The 14,830-nt window shown below is 45.6% G+C and overlaps 1 protein-coding gene across 9 annotated transcripts in view; it reads right to left on the bottom strand.

Annotated features, from left to right (window-relative positions):
* Nucleotides 1-10,461, bottom strand: part of YEATS2 (YEATS domain containing 2) — a 1,675,245-nt gene extending 1,664,784 nt beyond the window's left edge. For all 9 annotated transcript variants that reach the window (XM_033957686.1, XM_033957691.1, XM_033957693.1 and 6 more), the window contains exon 1: nt 10,335-10,461. The gene's annotated coding sequence lies outside the window, so the exon portion shown is untranslated. The remainder of the gene's footprint in view (nt 1-10,334) is intronic.
* Between the last annotated feature and the right edge of the window lie 4,369 nt (nt 10,462-14,830).

Below are 14,830 nucleotides of genomic sequence, written 5' to 3'. Positions count from 1 at the left end.
TCTCTTGTTTTTATTGATTTTCTTCACATAAAGGTCCGTAGCCATTTTTATCGCTCCTTTCAGCTTAGCCACTGTCTTTCCACTTCTCTTATGTCCTCCCATCCTAACAGCTCTTTCTTCAGGTACTTTCCCATTGCATTAAAGTCCATACGTTTGAAATCTAGGACTTTAAGTATCGTGCGGCCGCTCTCCACTTTAGCCGTTATATCAAAACAAACCGTTTGATGATCGCTACTTCCCAGGTGAGCACCCACTCGAACATTAGAGATACTCTCTCCATTTATGAGGACCAGATCCAATATCGCTTTTTCCCTTGTGGGTTCCGTCACCATTTGTTTGAGCAGAGCCTCTTGAAAGGCATCCACAATCTCCCTACTTCTTTCCGATTCCGCAGACGGAACATTCCAGTCCGCATCCGGCAGGTTGAAATCTCCCAACAGCAGAACCTCCTCTTTCCTTCCAAACTTTTGGATATCCACAATCAGATCCTTATCAATTTGCTGCGATTGAGTCGGAGGTCTGTAGACTACACCCACGTAGATAGAAGTTCCATCTTCTCTTTTCAGAGCAATCCATATCGCTTCTTCCTCTCCCCAGGTCCCTTGCATTTCGGTCGCTTGGATATTGATCTTTACATAGAGAGCTACTCCTCCACCTTTATGACCATCTCTGTCCTTCCTAAAAAGATTATATCCCGGTATGTTTGCATCCCATCCATGTGATTCACTGAACCATGTCTCTGTGATAGCAACAATATCTAGATCTGCCTCTAACATCAGGGCTTGCAGATCATGAACTTTGTTGCTTAGACTGCGAGCATTTGTGGTCATTGCTTTCCAGCTATTTTTCAGCGATAATCTCCTTTTTCGTATGGATTTTTGTGTTGTTTCACTTTCCGTTGCAATACTAAGAAATGAGTTGCTGATATTGCTTATGTTGCAGCCTTTACTACTATCACATCTTTCCTTTTTCCGGGGGTGGTCTCTATAATTGTCCTTCGTACATACACCACCCCCACCTTCTAGTTTAAATGCCTAGAAAAATATTGTCTAAATTTCTCTGCAAGGTTTCTTTTTCCTGCTGTAGTAATATGTAGCTCATCAGTGCAATATAGCTTCTTGTCCTTCCATGTATTTCCCCATCCTCATATGTACCTGAAGCCTTCTTGATGACACCAGGCTCTGAGCCATCTATTAAAGTCCTCTGTGTTTTTCACTCTTTGCTCTCCCTTTCCATGTGCAGGCAGTATTTCAGAAAAAGCTAAAGTCTTTACAAAAGGTTTCACGCCCTCACCAAGCTCCCGAAAAGCTTTCTGTGCTGCAAGTGTGGAGTTGTTGGCCAGGTCATTTGTTCCCAGATGGATAACAACATCAGTGTTAAAATCCTTAGTTTCTTCCTTAATTATAGTCAGTATTTGCCTGGAACTCCTGGTAGCTGAGGATCCTGGAAGACATTTCACTATTTTGGTCTCCTCGCCCTGTGTTCCAAGGTTAATGTCTCTGATGATGGAATCCCCCAACAGTAATAGTTTTCTGTTTTTGGCTTTATTTGTACTTAGGGTGCGCTTGGTTCTCTTAAACTTTAATCAATATACAGAGAGACTTCACCTCCATATTCATATGCACTATTAAAAGAAACAAGGTGTGAATGTCAACTTAAACTTTAATCAATATACAGAGACTTCACCTCCATATTCATATGCACTATTAGAAGAAACAAGGTGTGAATGTCAACTTAAACTTTAATCAATATACAGAGAGACTTCACCTCCATATTCAATTTTGTATTCGTTTGTCGGTTCCCTGACGCAGTACTGAAACGTGGCACGTCGGAACCAGTTAGCTATTTAAGCTAAGTACCAACATTTTTCTACCTTATAATTGCGATAGTAGTCTCAGCATAGCTGGATAAGCTAGCAAATAGCGTACATTATAAACATGAGTTTTGGAGTGAAGCTTTATTGAACACTGCAATGATTGGTGGGTGAGGCGGAGAGATCAGCCTTCATGTCTCTGAGCAGAGTTCTATTGTATTAATCATTTGAGAAACAGAATTGACGTCGGAAAGACTTTGTGTCAGCTTTAGCAGTAGCAGGGCAGTAAGATAGCAGCCGACCCAGGGAAAGGAAGGAGGGAGGCTTTTTTTTTTTTTTGCGCAGCAGGTAGGGAAGGAAGTAGGCAGGCAAGCAGGCTGGCTTTGGCCAGGGAAGGAGGGAGAGAGGTAGACAAGCAGGTAGGCTGGCTTCGGGGGTGGGGGTGGGACAAAGTGTGGAAGGCAGTGAGAGGGACATAGGAAGGAGGCACTGGGGGCACTAAAGACATGGGAAGGATGCACTGGGGGTACTAAAGACAGGAAGGGGCACTAAGGACATGGGAAGGAGGCACTGGGGGCACTAAAGACAGGAAGGGGCACTAAGGACATGGGAAGGAGGCACTGGGTGCACTAAAGACATAGGAAGGAAGCACTGGGGGCACTAAGGACATAGGAAAGAAAGAGGGAGGGAATAGAAAGGGACAATTCTTGGGCCTGAGTGCAGAAAGAAAGAAATGAAAGAAAGGATACACAGACAGAAGGAAATCACCAGACAGCAAAAGTAGGAAAAATTATTTTATTTTCAATTTAGTGATCAAAACATGTCAGTTTTGAGAATTTATATCTGCTGTCTATATTTTGCACTATATTTGTCTATTTTTCTATAGTTACTAAGGTGACCGAGCTCGCGGAGATGGGACTTTAAAATTTTAGTGCTAGTAGTTTGCCGGTCCACAAAATAATTATTTTAATTCTGTCGGTCCACGGGTGCAAAAAGGTTGAAAAACACTGCTGTAGGCAATCAACTGGCGCCAGCACCTCTCCTTCTTTCTGCCCCTCTTCCCTGCTGGCACCCCTGACTAGCGTCTCAGGGCCCGTCTTGAGGGCCTCTGCACATGCGCAGATGTGATGATGTCACACATGCGCGTGATGTCATCACGGCGACAGCTGCACATTTCCGGGTGCCTCAAGCCGTGTCTCTACCACCCACAGAAGGGCAATGGCTCTACAATCTGGGAGGAATTTGGGACGGCAATTTGCCATACTGGCCACGAGGTCTTCTAGCCCTTTGCCAAACAGCATCTGCCCTTTGAAGGGTAATCTGCTGGGAGTGGCCTTGGAGGCTGAGTTGCCCGCCCACTGTCTGATCCAGAGCATCTGACAGGCAGAAATGGAGTAAGCTGAAACCTTACTCAGGACTCTGATGTCATAAAGAGCACTGGCCACCAGTGTTCCCGCTAAGCTGCGTTGGCCTGCGCTCGCGCACAAAATATTACATCGCAGCGCAAAGTTTCTCTTCACAGCGCACACACGCGTCGGTAAGGTAAGGGGACGCATTGGGGGGATTGCACTTCCCCACAATTGCCATGCTTCGGTTCCTCTTCTTCCTTCCTTCCTCCCCCCCCCCCCCCCCGCGGGACCCTGCGGCACCATCAACTCTTACTCCCTCTAATGTCGGCCCTGCAGCTCCAGACTTCCTCGCACCTTCTCCCCTCCCCCTTTGGATCGCTATTATTTTAAATGTTATAGCCGCGGAGCTGTATCCATCAGTGGAGATGTCTAACCTCGGCCTGCCCCGGAACTCTTACTGCAACAGTGACTTCCTGTTCCTGCCTAGACGGGCGGCTGCTGCAGTAAGAGTTCCGGGGCAGGCCGAGGTTAGACATCTCCACTGATGGATACAGCTCCGCGGCTATAACATTTAAAATAATAGCGATCCAAAGGGGGAGGGGAGAAGGTGCGAGGAAGTCTGGAGCTGCAGGGCCGACATTAGAGGGAGTAAGAGTTGATGGTGCCGCAGGGTCCCGCGGGGGGGGGGGGGAGGAAGGAAGGAAGAAGAGGAACCGAAGCATGGCAATTGTGGGGAAGTGCAGAGCTGCAGGGAAGAGTGTTGCGGTACCCAGCTGGAGGGAGAAGGAAGATGAGGGAGGGAATTAAAGGAGATGCCAGGGCTTGGAGCGTAGGAGGAAGGTATGCCAGTCTAAGGGAAAAGGAAGGGGGAGATGTGAGAGCATGGAGGGGGAGCGAAAGATGGAAGAAAAGGAAAGGAGAGAGATGCCAGAGAATCAGGGAAGGGGAGATACCAGACTATGAGGAGAGGTGTGGGAGAGGGAAGGCGAGGAGAGAGATGCCAGACCAATGGGGTGAAAGGAGAGATGGAAGGGGGAGGCATACAGTTTCTGGAAGGGGCATAGAAGGAGAGAAGATGCCATATAGGGGAAGAGAGACGGCAGACAGTGGATGGAAGGAAGAGAGTTACAAGAAGATGAGGAAAGGAGAAACCACAGAAGACAAAGGTAGAAAAAAATTTCTATTTATTTATTGCTTTAGGAGACATGTGTCACTGTTTCTGTGAAGCATTGTATGCAGAGTCCAGCTTCTTGCTGGTTCAATTTAACCTTTGTCTATGTATTTTTATTTTATCCCCCCTTTTACAAAACTGTGAAGCGTTTTTAGCACCAGCCTTGGTGGTAGCAGCTCTGATGCTCAGAATTTTATGAGCATCAGAGCTGTTACCTCCGTAGCTAAAATCCATACTACAGTTTTGTAAAAGAGGGAGGGGTTAGTTTGTGATTACATATTCCTTACTAGGCGAAGGTGTTTTCTGTGTTCTGTGTGTTCGAAAGACATGGTTTTCTGTTAGGATTGACGGTGTAGGATTGATCTGTGCTGGTCTGGCTTGTTTAGTTTTACAATGGGTGTATTGATGTACTGCTCACTGCAATATGTAAGATGCTGCCTTTTCCTAGGTACTCATGTGTGACGTGTGGTTTGTTACTAAAAATCATGTTTTTCTTACAGATGGGGGGGGGTGCCAAAAAATGATGGGCCCCGGATGTTACATATGCTAGGTACGCCACTGTATGTAAAGATACCAGAAAGCTGGCGTAGCAAAAACTTCTAAGTTTTGAGTATTTAACCCTCCCACAATCTCACGGGCACTCGTTTCAAGTTTATTGAGATTTTGATTTAAACGCAATATCAAATATTTTCAATGCGTATAACAAAAATAAATTTGGGGAAATAAATAAAACCATTTGAACCAGTGTTCCCGCTAAGCTGCGCTGGCGTGCGCTGGCGCACAAAATATTACATCGCAGCGCACACGTTTCTCGTCACAGCGCACGATCGGAAGAGGCGTACGGCAGATGGCAGGGCGGCGAGAGGAGAATCGGGCGAGTTGGCTCATAACTTGCTGGCGCCCGATATTTTTGGCTCACGGTGAAAAAAGTTTGCTCACAACACCCGCCCGCTTAGAGGGAACACTGCTGGCCACATAACCCACACCCTCATTAACATGCGAGGACAAGCTCCAAGGGACCAGTCCGAAGTATGGTATGGCAAGCCCGAATGACAAAAGAGGCAGCCGCTGAAGATTTGGTACCCAAAGCTAGAGCGTCAAACTGCCTTTTCAGGATCGCATCTGCGGTCCTGTGCATCCTTCAGCATCACTCCACCTTCACTAGGAAAAGATGTATGCTTGGTCACCTGTGCCACTAGAGTCCACCTTTAGCTGGACAAACAGCTGCTGGAAGTTCAGAGACAAAGGATAGAGCAGAGACATAGCTTTGGCCACCTTGAGAGAGTCTTCAGGAGCCTCCTATTGGTCAGTGACCAAGGATGTAAGATCTGGATGAGCAGGAAAAAAATTTGTCTGTGTATTAGATTTGTACATGACAAGAGCACATGATAGAGAACTGTGAAGTAGAGGGCTCATGGTCATCAAGCCTCCTGGCTGCTGGACCCCCAAATCATCCACCATCAAAGAAGAGCCTTGCGATAATAAAGGTATGGAAAGGGACTTCCAATCATCTCAGTCCTGATCCGAAGGGTCACCAACACTGGGAACCAGCGCAGTATGAGGTGGGATCGTCTGCTTGGGAAAAAGATCCCCCTTAGGTGGAACAGGCGTGTCCAAAGGCAGCAAAGCACTTCCTGGTCCTGTTAAGTAGGCTTTCTATATAATATTGACAAAATCAGAGAAAGCCTTGCATCGGGGGACCTTGTGTAACCCCAGACTGGAGCAGAAGAGATGAATCATCCGCCACCTAGAGCTTGGGTTTCGCCCCCATTACTGCTTGGCTTATCTGAGCAGGATCTCTTCCCCTTAGTCATGCTTTTCTGGGATATCGGGGGGGAGGGGTTCCAAGGCCTTGGAGAACTGACTGGGGCTGAGCTCAAAGCTCTCCCCTCACAAGTCTTCCAGCACGTGGAACACAGCTGCTCCTCAACCAGCAACTCTGCACAACCAATGCATGATCCAGGACTAGAAAGGCCTGGGGCATCCATAAGAGGCAGTCGCTAGCAAAATCAATAATTTTTGAGGCAGAAAAAAATAAGTTTTAAAATTAGATCACTAAAAATCCATGATAGCCACAATTAAAAAATTGTGCCAAAAATGGGTTGTTAGAAACAGAACAAAAAAAGAGCAATTTTAGGGTTTTGGAGGATGAGAACCCGAGTACTAACCCCAGAAACCTGATACAAAAAACTACAAACACCCCCACCACTGTCACTCACTGTGACTGCTGGTGCCTGTTTGATCAGTTTGGCTGCACGGAAAGGATTTCTATCTTAGAAATTGCACACACTTCAATCGTCGAAGGAATTCTTCAGGCTGCCACAAGATTCCTCACACAGCGACAGGGGGAGAAATTACCCAGCCAGTTCCTTGATACCCAGAGGATTCTTAGGGGTCACACAATCTGCACTCAAGCCTCTGATAAAATCAGCAGGCGAATCGCATCTAGGGGGACGAACCCCTAACTCCTGATGGGACCCAAAGCCAACTCAGATTGGCCTGGGAGCAGCAGTCCTCCCATGCAGGACTGCGTCCTTTCCCTAACAGAGCATGCCTGAGCAAGGGACCTCCGAGCACCAAAGCCACGCAGAATTTCAAAAATCCAACTGAAAAATAACTGAAAATAAAGAGAAGCAGAGCAAAACACACTTTCTGAGTTCACCTGCAGAAGGAATGACTGAGGAAGGTGCTGTTCTCCACTGCAGAATGGGTGGAGTTTCAAGTTCTTAGGGCTAGATTCACTAACCTTACTTTCCGTGTCCGATCCGTATCCGATTGCATGCAGGCTGACAAATTCACAAAAAGCCTGCATGCAAATGGGGGCAATCGTTGGCACACCCCCCACCGACTGGAGAGTGATCCTTGAGCATGTGCAGACCATCTTCCTTGACTGTAGATGGTTTGTGCATGCGCTGGCCCTCCATGCTCGGCAGAGCAGAAAACTTATTTTTTGCTATTTTTTTCTTTGCAAGCCCATGGTTTTAACCCGCTTTAAGCCCACTGGTTAAAACCACGGACTTGCACTGCGGGGAAGGGCAGGAGAGTCGGGGTGGCAGGAGAGATTTGGGGCAAGAGCAGGAGATGGGGCAGAGAGCAGGAGATCGTGGCAGGCAGGAGATCAGGGCTGAGATTGGGGCTGAGAGCAGGGCAGAGAACAGGGCGGCAGAAAGCAGAGCTGTCGGAAAGGACCTGAGTAACTGGTCCTCAGCAGTCGCTTATTTTTGGATCGATCAACCCAGTCAGTGTCCCTCTTTTTTTTTTTTTTTTTTTTTTAGTGAATTGTGTCCCTGCCTACTTTGCATACCGTTTCCCCTCATTTGCATGCACGGATCGGAATTGGATCAGAGGAGAGGTTAGTGAATCGGGTCGGAGGGAAATCGGGTTGCAAACCAATCGGTACAAGATCAGTTTGCTTAGTGAATCTTAAAGAGATACCTCTTCTGAAGTTTCACAGGAAATGAGAATCGACTGCTCAAGTACCAACTCATGTATATCCACAACAAAAATTATGTTAATATTACATGTTTAAAATGTTCACATTTTCATCAAAATTTTAAATCCAAAATACTATACCAGTACAGTTCCTCCCTTCCGCATTACTCCACTCATAACTCGGTTCTCTTTGAACTGCTATAATATAATGTAGCTTATACATTCTATAATTCCTTACCTTATAAATTACCTTGAACCTAATTAGGCATAGTGCAACTTAGAAATACTGGATTAGTTTAGATCAGGAGTGCCCAAATAGTTGATCACGATTGACCAGTAGATCGCAAAGACAATGTGAGATGATTGCCTTTGCGATCTTGTTCTGTCAGAGAGGAAGTTCTGGGCCAACCAATCACTGCCTGGCTGGCCTGAAACTTCCTCTCCGACGTCGGAGGTGAAGGCTTTGTGGGTCCAGTGCTTGTACGTGCCAGGCCTGGCTCAGGGAAGCAAGGAGAAATCGGCGTGGTGGCTTGGGGGGGGGGGGCAGAAGGAGAGAGAAAGAAAGGCAGAAATAAAGAAAGGGGGCAAGGGGAGAGAGAAAGAAAGAGAGACAAAGAAAGAGAGACAGAAAGAAACGGGGAGGGGGCGGAGAAAAAGAAAGGCAGAAAGAAAGAAATATTGGATTTACTGAAGAAGGAAGTACAGTGTGCCTCACACAACGAACTTAATTCGTTCCAGGAGCAAGTTTGTTATGCGAAAAGTTCGTTATGTGAAACGCGTTTTCCCATAACAATACATGTTAAAAAAAATAATTCGTTCTGTAGCATAAAATATGCTAAGATGACATAAAAAAAGATAAATTTATCTTGTTAGAGCTGTTAGCATGATATAGAGGGGATATATGTGAAGGGGAGGGGAGACAGGGGTTTTGTTGATCCTTGCTGTGTATTATAATCACCCCCCACATACTCCCCAGTACCTTTTTTAATTCCTCCCATCTTTCCCAGCCAGTGGCGTACAGGCCAGAAGCGCAGAGATCAGGAGCAATTCCTCTGCACGCCTGTGTGGGCCCATGCCGATCTCCGAATGGCTGCAGTTAGTTCTTGTGAGTCCCGCGAGAGCTGGCTGCAGTTAGTTCTTGTGAGTCCCGCGAGAGCTGACTGCAGCCATTCAGAGATCAGCGCAGGCCCAGGCAGTAGCACAGAAGGCTTGCTCTTGATCTCTGTCTGCGCTTCTGGCTGGGAAATTTGCTAGACCACCAGTTCGAGTGAGCGGGTGAGATTAAAGTTGCAGCAGTGGTGGCTTTTTTAAAAAAATATGTGGCAGCGGGGGGAGGTTTAAAAATATGCGGTGGCGGGGGGAGGTTTAAAAATATGCAGCAGCGGCGGCAGGGGGGTTTAAAATATGCAGCAGCAGCGGCAGGGGGGTTTAAAATATGCAGCAGCGGCGGCAGGGGTTTTTTAAATATGTAGCGCCACTGCACAGGGAGCCAGGCGGAGAGAGGGCAGTTAAGCGATGCAGCTCGGGCGACTTCGTTGTGTGAAACGAAGTTCGTTGTGGGAAGCAAGACCTGAAGTTCGTTGTGCGCAGCGTTCGCTGTGCGAGGCGTCCGTTATGCGAGGCACCACTGTACAACTAGAGACTCATGAAATCACCAAACAAAAAGGTTGGAAAAATGATTTTATTTTCAATTTAGTGACCAAAATGTGTCCGTTTTGAGAATTTATATCTGTCTATATTTTACACTATGGCCCCCTTTTACTAAACCGCAATAGTGGTTTTTAGCGCAGGGAGCCTATGAGCGTTGGGAGCTGCGAAGGACATTCAGCGCAGCTCCCTGTGCTAAAAACTGCTATCGCAGCTTAGTAAAAGGGGAGGGGGTATATTTGTCTATTTTTGTGTAGGTGTTACTGAGGTGACATTGCATATTTTAAAGTCATCTGCCTTGACCTCTGAAAAAAACCCTGAATACAAATGATAATTAACATTTTCTCTGCGCAGTGTGCTTTGTGTTTTTTAAATTTTTATTGTTGGTAGATCATTTTGACTTGGTCATTTTAAAAGTAGCTCGCAAGTCAAAAGTGTGGGCACCCATGGATTAGATTAACAGTAGACTTAGAAGTGCTTTGAAGTACTAGGGTTTGTTTTTTTTTATTTCCTGCAATTTCTTCTTCCTTCCAAAAACACTATGAAAAGTCCGATATCTTTAAGAATTTTATTCATAACCCCTTTCGCACACCATTTACATGTAACTTTATGTCCATAAGAATGTTAGGCTCTCGAGATAAAAACAAGCACAAAAAATAATCAAAAATGTAAAACTGTACATGCTTTCACAAAACTGAAAAGAGCAGAAATACCAAGTCACACGCGTCCGACTTCCCTCACACGCCACGCACCCCTCCCCAACAACCTGGTGCGTCTGGCTTTTCTCCCTCATTCTATTACTCTTCCCATTCCAGCAAGTCTCCTCCTCATATCCAGCATCCCTGTGTTCCCCCCCTCCCCTACCTCGAAAACAGCCCGGTATCTGGCACTCAATCTCGAATTCCTGCACACCATATCTTACCTTTAAACTTATCTTTAAGACCAACAATAAACAACCTCGAAGCATTACTTCTTCAACAGCTCTCCTCCTTTAACGCCACCTCTTGGCCTGGACTACGTCCCGCCCTTCCGGAAACAGGAAGAGGTCTGAGAGAGAGAAAGGGGAACGCAATCCAGGCCAAGAGGTGGCGTCAGAGGAGGAGTGTCGCTCGCTGATGATCTCAAACAAAAGTGGAGGCTTAACCCGAGTTTAACAATAAGCGCGAATGCCGGATTGTGGGCTTGAGAAATATAAAGAGAGGGAGATACCAAACCGGAGAAGGGTAGTGTTGTTAGATGGCTGGCTTCGCTGACTTGTTTCTCACATCACTCTTATTGATGTCCTTGTATTGGAAAAGGATGAAGGACTATCCTTGGAATGCCTAAGGAGAAGCTCTCAGGTTGCAGTAGTTTTGTGTGTGTAGTTCGGGGCAACCTGGCTAGAGTGGACAGACTCCATCGGGCTCTCGTGTCTCCACCAGAAAGAGAAAGATGTCGGAGGGATTTCCCTCCTTTCCCCCAAGAAATTAAAGACTGCTGTGAATGAGGATGGCTGGAATGTCTAACATTAAAGACATTTTCTGTTGGATACAAAGGAGTCTATACTGTAGCGAACTGCAGAAGGTCACTTCCCTACGATGCTCCTTCCCACCCGCAGTCTCCTACAACTCCCTGGTGCTCACTGACCCCAACCGTACTCTAATGGCCTCTAGCACTATCCCAGCCGACAGACTCTGGGCTACCTTTGAGCACATATCCAAATCACTCATCCTTAAAATCTGTCTCAAACTGAAATCTTGCAATTGTTCTTTAGACCCATTTCCCTCCTACCTCTACGAGGAAATACCCTCTCAGGCCATCTCTTCCATCACCAAACTCTTAAACTCCGCCCTACATTTGGGCCTATTTTCCCCAGAAATGGGCCATATCGTCTTATCCCCTCTATTGAAAAAACCCGACCTCAACCCCTCTTTACCATCCAGCTATCGCACAATAGCAAATATCCCTCTCCTAACTAAGATGCTTGAGTCCATCATATTGACCCAACTTTCATCCTATCTTGAGAAATTCTCCATTCTCCTACCTTACCAATATGGCTTTCGCCCCAATTTCAGTACCGAATCCCTATTGACCTCCCTAATCTCCAAGATTCAACAACTTCACTCCCACAACAAGTTCACCGTCCTCCTGCAATTCTATCTTTCTGCCGCTTTCGACGTCGTTCACCACGATATTCTAATTTACCAACTCTCTGAGATTGGCATCACCTCTACAGTCCTTGAATGGTTCTCAAAATTCCTCTGTTCCCGATCCTACATTGTCAACATGAATGGCACCTCATCCTCTCCCTGGATACCAACCTGCGGAGTCCCGCAAGGTTCTCCTCTATCTCCTATCCTCTTCAACATTTATATATCTTCTCTAAAACTCCTCCATCTATCCCCCCTTGAAACAATTTACACCTATGCTGATGACATCCTTGTCCTTCTTGAGACTGACTCATACCTCACTAATCTCTCAGAGAACATTTCCTCTTGTATCTCGAACCTCCAATCTTGGGCCCACACCGTCCAAATGAAATTGAATGAATCCAAGACAAAACTTCTTTGGCTCGGCCCAAACTTAGCTCAGCTACCCACCTCAATCCCACTGTCCTCTGGCTTCACTCTGCAGCTCGAATTCTCCAGCAAGGTCCTGGGTGTCATTATCAATTCTACATTGTCCTTCAATGACCACCTCAACTCCCTGGTAAAAAAATGTTATTTCAGCCTTCACATGCTGAGGAAAGTAAGATCTTGTTTCCACCAAAATCATTTTGCCGTTCTTGTCCAATCCATCATCCTCTCCAGACTGGACTATTGCAATTCTATCTTCATAAGCCTAACAAAGAAAAACCTTCACAGACTCCAACGGATTCAAAATGCCGCGGCCAAGCTTATCTTTGCAAAAAGTAAATTCGATCATGTCTCACCGCTCCTTCTCAAGCTTCACTGACTTCCGATAATTCCCAGAGTCCATTTCAAATGCATCTGCCTAACTTTCAATATCGTCCACGGCATCCTTCCTCCATTCATTCCGCTTTCTTGGAACTCCTCAAATCCTAATACCACCAGACCCACCCAAAAATTGAAGCTATCCTTCCCCTCACTAAAAGGCATTTCCCTCCCAGGAATACTGGGAACTTCCCTCCACTTCAGACTCACCGAGCTCTGGAACAACCTTACCTCCCCCCTTCGGAACCTGAGTGCTCTCCAACCCTTCCGTAAACATCTGAAAACCTGGTTATTCTCAAAAATCTAACTCTTCCCTCCTCATTTGACATCCTAGCCCTCTAACTTCTTTCTTTCCTCTGATCCTCATCTAGCCCTTACCTTGTAGTTCCTTTCTCATTACAACTCCTGTAAACCGTGCCGAGCTCCACAACCATGTAGATGGTGCGGTATATAAACCTAAGGTTTAGTTTAGTTTAGTTTAAAACTTGAAACTCGTACCCTGTAAACGAACTCAGAAGATGTCTTTTGCTCTACTTTTCTTTGTTATTTTCAAATATTTTTTCCATCGGATTTTTGAGATTGTAACCCAAAAAGCATTGGTCCAGGGAGACTGAATGCTTTTTTTTGTTGCTTTAAGAATTCTGATCTGTAGGTGTCATATACGGAATCTTGAGCAGCATTACTCGGGTGCAATGAATGTTTACTGATAAAAGAAAAAAAAGTTCTGTTAAACTGTTGGGAGAGAGTAACTGATGCAAAAAGAGAGGAGGGCTGCTGTGTGTGAGGAAACTTTGAGAGTGAAAATTTGGGAGTTCTGTGACAAAGCTGGTCTGGAAAGAAAACAGTGTTGGTGAGAAATTTTTCTTGCAGGAACTTGTCCAAACCTTTGTTAACACAAGCTACATTAACTGCTCTTACCACATCCTCTGGCAACGCATTCCACTATTCTCTGAGTGAAAAAAATATTTCCTCTTATTGGTTTTAAAAGTGTAGGGTCATGAAATGGTTAACTGTTGTTTAAAATATTGCTCTGGTCTACATAGCTGAAGAAAGTTTACAATCTATTGACTTCATCTGCCTAAAATGTATGTCCCTACCTTACCACATTGTAAGCTGAATAGATAAGAGTTTGAGCCATGATGTGCCCTGCCCTTCTGTACATGTAGCATTTAGACCTGTAAGATTTAGATAAGCAGAGAAATGAGCTAGTTTCCTATAGGACTATAAGTTGTACCCCTGAACCTATCATAAGTGCTGGCTTAGGACCAATAATAATTGTAGAAAAGTTATAGAAGTAACAAATGAAAATTGTAGTTTTTGCATATATTAGTTTGCGAAAAGGGCATAAAAGTCCGTGTATTTCCTGTTTCTGACACTCTAGTAGGCAGGCTCTTAACTGCACTAGAGTCCGGTATACCGTAATAAATCTCATGTACTTTCTTCACGCCTCTGACTTTGTGTGTCCAAGTGACCTTTCATTTGGCTTCCGAACAGGGACTTGAAGGTCTCTTGACCACTGGTTACTCGATTGGTCACTTGTTTCTGGTCCTACGGCTGACGTGTCTGCTTAGCCGGCTGCCTTCCTTTTGGGGGGTTGGCAGACCTCAGGACGTTTGACCACTTCAACTGACTTATCTAGTCTCAGTTTAAAGTACAAGAATCCGTATCAGTTTAATTCTGTCCTGTAGTGGCCACCATCTGGTAAGTGGGGATTGATCATCCCTATCCTGTCTCTCGTCTCCTGCCTAGTAAGCCTCGTGATCTGTCGCTGAAGTCGTGGGGAAGGATTCTAGGAAACTGTTATTTTCTGGTTGAGTAATTGAACTGAAATCTGTTGTGTTTTGTGTATTTGAGAGTGTCTGAGACGTCCTTGAGGACGAAGCAAGTGTGGACCTGTTAGTACTGTGTTTCCCTAGTCTGGAGACGGGCAGGGCCAAGAATTCAGGGAAGTGTTTTTGTCCTCCATTGCATAATGGGGGGATGTCTGTCTACCTGTAGGGATCCCTTGATATGTTAACTAATTTTTAAAAAGGAATTTGTCTTTGATTATACTTAACAAATAAACCCTTATTTGTCTGTGCCAGTTAGAATGGCCGATATTTGGTGTGGGCTGGCCCCCTCTGGCTCCCTGGAAAAGGACATAACTCGTCAGGTTTATATGCATTCGTTTGCTGTCGGTTCCTCTTCCAGTCAGCCAATTTTTGCATTCCAATGGGAAAACCCTTCCACTGGACAAACCTCCCAAACCTGGACTCGTCTATCCCAGGGCTTTAAAATTAGCCCCACTCTATTCAGCACCGCCCTTGCTTCAGACCTTGCCAAATTCTTCCCTTCATCTGATTCCCAAGTCCTGCAGTATTCCGGGTTCTTTATGAGTTCTGTCTGTCCAAATGTATCAGTGAAGTTTAAACTGTCAGTTGTTCACAGCATGAGAGGAGAGTACTTTTCCTTTTGTGCTGATAAGGGCCATGAAGTGTTTAGCACT

This window comes from Geotrypetes seraphini, chromosome 9, assembly GCF_902459505.1.
Source record: "Geotrypetes seraphini chromosome 9, aGeoSer1.1, whole genome shotgun sequence".
Lineage (NCBI taxonomy): Eukaryota > Metazoa > Chordata > Amphibia > Gymnophiona > Dermophiidae > Geotrypetes > Geotrypetes seraphini.
The sequence above is the reverse complement of the archived record's forward strand: the minus strand, read 5'-3'. Positions and strand labels throughout refer to the sequence as shown.